This window comes from Schistocerca piceifrons, chromosome 7, assembly GCF_021461385.2.
Source record: "Schistocerca piceifrons isolate TAMUIC-IGC-003096 chromosome 7, iqSchPice1.1, whole genome shotgun sequence".
Lineage (NCBI taxonomy): Eukaryota > Metazoa > Arthropoda > Insecta > Orthoptera > Acrididae > Schistocerca > Schistocerca piceifrons.
Genome location: NC_060144.1, coordinates 441317299 through 441324677, shown reverse-complemented (window position 1 = coordinate 441324677; position 7379 = coordinate 441317299).

Genomic DNA, 7379 nt, shown 5'->3' with positions numbered 1-7379 from the left:
CGAGAGGTTATTCTCGAATAAAATAAGACATGTAGTAATATCGTAGTGTACTAGCTGTTCTGGGGTAAACATATATTTATATGTGTATTTTCACTTTTTATATGTCAATTTTAACTGTTATTTAATCAAAAAATGATTCTAAACAATGCCGAGGATTGTTCGGGATTGTTCAGAAAGTATAAACAGTTACAGGGATGTTGGCAAAGGGGGTCAGTATTTTGTGAGTATTTGGACAGAAAGCATGTTGCTTGTTGACCATAATTCGTTTCATTATTGTAAGTGTGATACAACTTATTTCAGATTTTTCATGATGCTATTATTTTACATTGAGTCTGTAATAAATATTTAGCTGAAACAATGTACTAGATTAATTATTTAAGTAACTTTATAGTTTTTTTTTTGTTTTTTTGTTTTTTTTGTTTTTTTTTTTTTTTTTTTGCAGTAACTTTTCCAAGACTTCTGCTGTGACAGATTGCCGGCTACCATAAGTAAATTAAATGCACAGAACTTTATAGCCATTCGAGAGTTGAACGGTAGAGAAGAATTTGAAAATGGTTCGATGAGCCCTCTGCCAGGCATTCAGAGTGACCATGCAGATGTAGATGTAGATGCACCGATCTCCATCCCATTCTGATAATGTCTTCGAGGTGCGTCATCTTTTTTTCTTTTTGTCTTAGAATGTATTTGAAACAGCAAATGTCTCAAGCGATATGGTGTAGTATTGTAGACAGTCTACTCTTGTTCACCATGGTGAGCGTCTCTCACAATTGTTGGAAAGATGTCGGTACAGAGCACCCTCGTCACTTTTTCAGCCATGTTTCCACTGCTTGACACGCCATGTGACTCAGTTCATTAAACTATATAGACCTTACTCTTTCCACAGTTTCCTTACACTGGCCATCATACCATTTTAACTACACGATCGCCATTGTCAATAGTATTATTTAAATACACTGTAACTAAACTTAGCTACTTTACTCCATAAGCTGTAGTCGAAAAACATTCTTAATTATGGAAGATCCTTAAAAGGATCATGAGCCACAAAAATTTTAGTTCTATGTGACATTTAGTTTTAGAACAGTTTATTTGTTTTAAAAATGATTATCAAAACATTATTACAATTTCTGGTTGTAACAGCAATCGTATTCACCTCATTCACTGCCATGGCAGTCTTCGAACAAATTACTGCGTACTCAAATACATACCGTTTCAATACTGGTTTCATTCTCTGAAACTCGAAACCGTTAATGCAGTGTGCGATTTTGTCGACTGAATAAACAGTTTTTAAAATAACCAAATAATGGCAGCACGCAATGTCGCGCTACACACGTCATAAATATTCCGTGTATTTTTAGGTGAAAAACAGTATGTCAGCACTTTGTTCGAGTCGTCACATTTCACAGCAGCTATATAAATTGTACGCTCGCCTACAATAAACACGAGACATATTGTACGCTGTCATGCGTCGACTTTATAAAAAATACACGAAAGACATTTTGTCTTTTATTTAAAAATCATCTTCAGGCTATACTAATAGGTCTTTCGGTTTTTGTACGTGTTTCCAAGAAAGTCCTTTTTTCAACCATAGATTGACACTCCAGCTTGCATTTCACTTCCTAATATATTCAGCGTATTCGCTTTGGAATAGATCGTTTCGACGGATAGGTAAAGCGTGAAGTACTGGATAAACCAACAGCACAGCGTTTTACGTTACACGACGAACAAAGAACACAGTCTGAATAAACAAGAAAAGCAGTCTCAAAAAGTACTATATCCACCCTACGATCATCAAACTATGTTAAAGGAACTTAATTCCACTTTAGATTCCTTTTTAATGAAATTAAAATGTCGTTTGGGGTACAAAATACCCATATTGCATCATTAAAAACCGTTTTGTAAGACAAAATTGTTAAGGCTTTCGTGGCCACTTGCTGACAAACTGCCTCTTGGCTCCTGTCTCTGGTTCTTCGGCCGACGTTCATCTAATGATTTTACTGACGTTTCGCCAGCACGAGTGGCTGGCATTGTCAAAGCTTCACCCTCCGTGCACGCCCAGGAATGAAATGTTTTTTGTCACAAGTATCAACTGAAGAATATCTTGGTCCCTCAGGTAACTAACAATATTCAAGATTTCTGTTAATTTGATTTCTTTCTTTTCTTTATGTCACAAATGACGCAATTCGTTGAAACGTCTGTAATTTTTGTCATGAGAGAACGTCGTAGTTGTTAGTCTTTTGTTCTACAGTCTTTTCGACAATAACCGAAGTTTCATTTTTCAAGAAAGCTTTTCTTTCAAGTAAAATCCTCCTGCATCCCTCGTAGCAAAGTTTAAAATTTCTTGTCGTCCGTGTTTTGCACCTTACGCCACACGCAGCCACTGATTGTTTCTGACAAGTAAAGGAAAATTTATAGCTGGTTATTCTTTAGCTGCTGGATTTGCCGATTTCAGTTTACTTCCGAGAGAATTTGTACTCCAGACACAAAGTAGCTTGATGAGCAAGAGCTAAATTACTTTTCTTTCAAGGGAGATCTCACTTGCATTCTCGTGTCATCAAAATTTTCTGGTGTTCTACTAAGTACGCATATTTATTTGCAGTGAACATTGAAGGTAATATCGAAGTTATTTTCTTCTGTGATGAGCAGTATTTTATATCGTGGATATTTTGCTGCTGACATTGCTTTTCATGTTACGTAACTTTCAAAGTGTACGTCAGTACCGAGCATCAGTTGAATAGTTTTCACTGAGGACATAATTATTTTCTTTTGAAATGTAAATAGATTCATTTTCATTATTTCAAATTCAGCATTTCATTAAAATTTAAGTTTTGTTTCACGACACTGTTCATGTACGGTGCACGGGGCCAACAAACAGTCAGTTGAATATGATATCTAAAGCACACCTTACACGACGAGAAAGTTTTTGAAAAAAAGACTGTTCAGTACTTCACATATATGTAACTTATATAGAATGCTTAAGTCTTTGACGTCAACACTTGAACCTCGTCGGAAGAAGCAGGCAGTGCGCATGCATTAGGAAGCGAAATAATACTTTGGCCCAGCTCTTTCATAAGGGCCAGAAGTGAACCAACATGTTATTGGTTTGATCAATTTGTGAAGATCTTTCTCTTGAATAAATCATCCAGTATTTTCTGAAATTGTAATCGTTCGTTTGTGTATTGTCTACATGTAAATCACATCTACCGATCTCCGTCCCATTCAGATAGTTCCTTTGTGGTACGTCAACTGTTTTGTTGTGTTTTGTCTTAGAGTGTATGTAGACATGAAGAATAAGTATGTACAATGTTAATACCGCTTGTTTTATGTAAAAATCTTTAAGATTTTCCACATAAGAAATTCGGAGACATAAATTTTCAGAACGGCGACGTACATATAACAGCACAGTTTTTCAGGAATGAGTTTCTTGTATTTTGTGGCTTCAGTCTGATTAAAACAGGAAAGATTAAACCGTTGCGAGTAAAACGAACAGTAATGACATTTGTATTCTTGATTGTCACAAATATTTATCTGTTCTTTTCCGAATATGTCATGATTTTCAAGCGTGTGGTTAGGCAGGAACCTAAGAGGACATTTACTTCCTTGCTTATCACAGAGATACAGCTGCGATGGAATCATTAACAATGCTTTCGTAAATTCGGCTGTCAAGACGATCTGACCACACAGCAGGCGAGAGACTTCTTATGATGTATTTCCGATGTCGGCGAACGACGTTGTAGCATTCTCATTTTAGTTTCTCATTCTCTAACAGTGTGCAGTGCTATTGTGGACGAGGATTACAGTGTACATCATGACTACTGACAGATACCGGCGAACAAACAAAAAATTTGTGTCACAACTTTATTTTTTTGTGTGTGGTAGTTAAAACTTTATGACTACCACTAGCATATTATAATTCATTTCCGTTACAGTATCGCCTGCACTGGCTTATAATGCCTTTCTAATTTCTTTTAGAAAATTGTATTTTAGAGCAGGAGCTTGTATAATCAAACGTTGTGATTTTCTAAGAGTAAACTGACTGTTGTGGAAGTTCTATTGTGGGGGTAGTTACTACATGCTTTCATCCTTTCAGTGACTAAATGAACGTGGGATAAAATGAATCATACATTGTGAGTTAGCTAAAATGTCAGTAATCCATTTCGTTCTCAGACAGTTTACATTACACTGAAATTAAAGGAATAACAGTGAAAAACGTTCACAATAATATTAGCAACTGTACGCATGTTTTCGCTGTTTAAGCCGCTGAGTGTCAACAAATGAATACAGTTTGTATTACAATTAGAGGGAAAGAATCTTTTAGTACAGTAAATATTTTCTTGAGGACGGAAGAAGGTTCAAAAAAGAGTATTTATTTGTAGTTGGTACACCAGTCAGAAAGCCATTTAAAACTGTGTTTATCAAAAAAACATTCAGCCTTCCGCTTGTGATGAGAAGAGGTAGGACACGGAATTATAATTTAGAGAAGCACTTTTCCTCGACGCAGAATATTCAAAGAAAACAGAGAGGGAAGAAGATGAGGTAATGGGAAGAGGCCTAAATTTTGCTCATCGTCTGTGTAATATAAACACAGATGTTGGTTGATGTATCCTTCCTGTTAGCCTTGTATGCAATTGACTGTGAGACAGGAAAATTCTGCTTGCCTTTAACGAGAGTAATACGTTTCTACACATTATTTTCTAAGACATTATAGATGTAATAATTTTGTGCTATTTTTTGTTTTACCCGTGGCTTTTAGGACATGCTTCCACGTGGCCTTAAAGCAGTTAGTTCACAAAGTCTGTACCAAATTTCAGCTTCTAACATGAAATGGTTCATAAAACGTTCCTTATACACTGAAAAATGAAAGTTGCGAGAAGTACGTGAAAAACGATTTTATTATCATTTATGCCGGAAGAAAGTACGTTGCTGTTGGTATTTGCCGTACATTTGGTCTTTTTGGTTTTCATGCAGCTCTTTTCTTCTAGTCTGATACCTCAGCGTGCCCTTTGGCAATATCATTAGCTGACGTTTGAGACCTAGCAATGTTCACGCAATTCTTCATTCGGTTTTCAGTGAAGCAACATGCATGAAATTCTGCTCGAAACAAAGCAATTGCTGGACACCCTCCATAGGATCCACACCTGGTTCCAAGCTATTTCCATATATTTTGACCATCGAAGAAAGTGCTCAGGGGAAGAAGATTTGGAAACGACGCAGAAGTCTTTCATGTCGTGGAAAATTGGTTACAGGTGCAACCAAAAAACTGTTTTTTCGACGGAATCAAAAAACTTGTGAAACGTTGGACAGTGTGCGATGAAGAGCTGGAAGGTTATGTAGAAAAACAATGTATGTTTCAGTCCTCTATCATTAGCATAAATATTCCTTTTCTCAAAGGTTGCTCACTTTATTTTTTTGACTTTAGAGCCTGGCCTGGTGGGCATCTGTAGAGAGATCGTATATATATATATATATATATATATATATATATATATATATATATATATATATATATATATATATATGGCTCTCTTAAGAGCAGATGGACACAAGGTCAGGCTGGAACTCTTACCGAAATCGGCAAAATGCCGCAAGGAATGAGGATAATGAGCAGAGGGCACTACATAATTTGGGCCTGACTGAAGACGTGCTAGGGTAGTCGGTGTGTAGCGATGACCACTGTGTCTAGGTAGCTTTGTGGTCAGAGCGTCTCCCTAGCAAGCAGGAGACCCGGGTTCGAATACTGGAAACACAAATTTTCAACTTTCCCCATTGATTTCAATCATGCCCACTTGTAGCCAATGTCCGTAATTCCTTCGTGTCTGTCCTACAGATGCCCAATGGAATCCTGTAATAGATTTCCCCAAGCATCTTGCGTCTTTTGATGCAATTCGGCAATGTTTCTCGCAGATCCTGGAGGACCTGTATGTTGGCGAGTGATCTGGTGATCTTGTCGGTCAGGCCAGTTGTTGTACATCACAAGGAGCACATTGCATCGCAGCACCCATATGTGAACATCCATTGTCCTGCTGAAACAGCACATCACTTTCCTCTCGAAGAAATGGAAGTACCATAGGGATAACAGTCTGTGCAATGTAGAAAATACTGGTTAATAAATATGACAGCGAGCTGCAACTGATGCCTCTCCACAAAGCCTGGGATAAGAGAGAGCGAGGTAGCGCAGTGGCTAGCACTCCCGATTCCAGTAGTAACTGGGCAGGATGAGCACACTAGAGGATTATTTACTAAGCAACCCAACCCATCCAGAAAAATAAGAAAAAAAATTAAATCAATAAAAATTTATTTAAACAGTGAACTTAAGTTTGCGGAATACATAATCATTATTTTAGCTCTCTTCAATCCATTATAATTTATTTTAATATAACCATCTTCAAAACATTCAAAGTCCGATTCATTTATTACTTTATTAAACACGTCCGGCAAAATAATTTTAACTTTATAATCGAGGTCCATACAAATTTTCCCTCCAAATTTAGTGTTTAAATACTCACATCCTGTAATGTAGTAGAATTCTTTTTTCACTAGCTCACCGATCTTTATTAACCAATCAGAATTGCTTGCATTATTTATCCTCTTCAGTAGAGAATCCATTTATACAGGGTGTTACAAAATGGTACGGCCAAACTTTCAGGAAACATTCCTCACACACAAAGAAAGAAAATATGTTATGTGGACATGTGTCCGGAAACGCCTACTTTTCATGTTAGAGCTCATTTTATTACTTCTCTTTAAATCACATTAATCATGGAATGGAAAAACACAGCAACAGAACGTACCAGCGTGACTTCAAACACTTTGTTACAGGAAATGTTCAAAATGTCCTCCGTTAGCAAGGATACCTGCATCCACCCTCCGTCACATGGAATCCCTGATGCGCTGATGCAGCCCTGGAGAATGGCGTATTGTATCACAGCCATCCACAATACGAGCACGAAGAGTCTCTACATTTGGTACCGGGGTTGCGTAGGCAAGAGCTTTCAAATGCCCCCATAAATGAAACTCAAGAGGATTGAGAACAGGAGAGCGTGGAGGCCATGGAATTGGTCCGCCTCTACCAATCCATCGGTCACCGAATCTATTGAGAAGTGTATGAACACTTCGACTGAAATGTGCAGGAGCTCCATCGTGCATGAACCACATGTTGTGTCGTACTTGTAAAGGCACATGTTCTAGCAGCACAGGTAGAGTATCCTGTATGAAATCATGACAGTGAATCGAGGAAGTACAGTACATACATGAAGAATCGATCAGTTGATTATTTTTTCAATTAGTTTGGAAAACAACGAAAATAAAGTAAGGTATATCAAATTTAGAAGAACTACAATAATTAGTAATATCTAGTTCAAAATTTCTTTTTTTTTCTAATC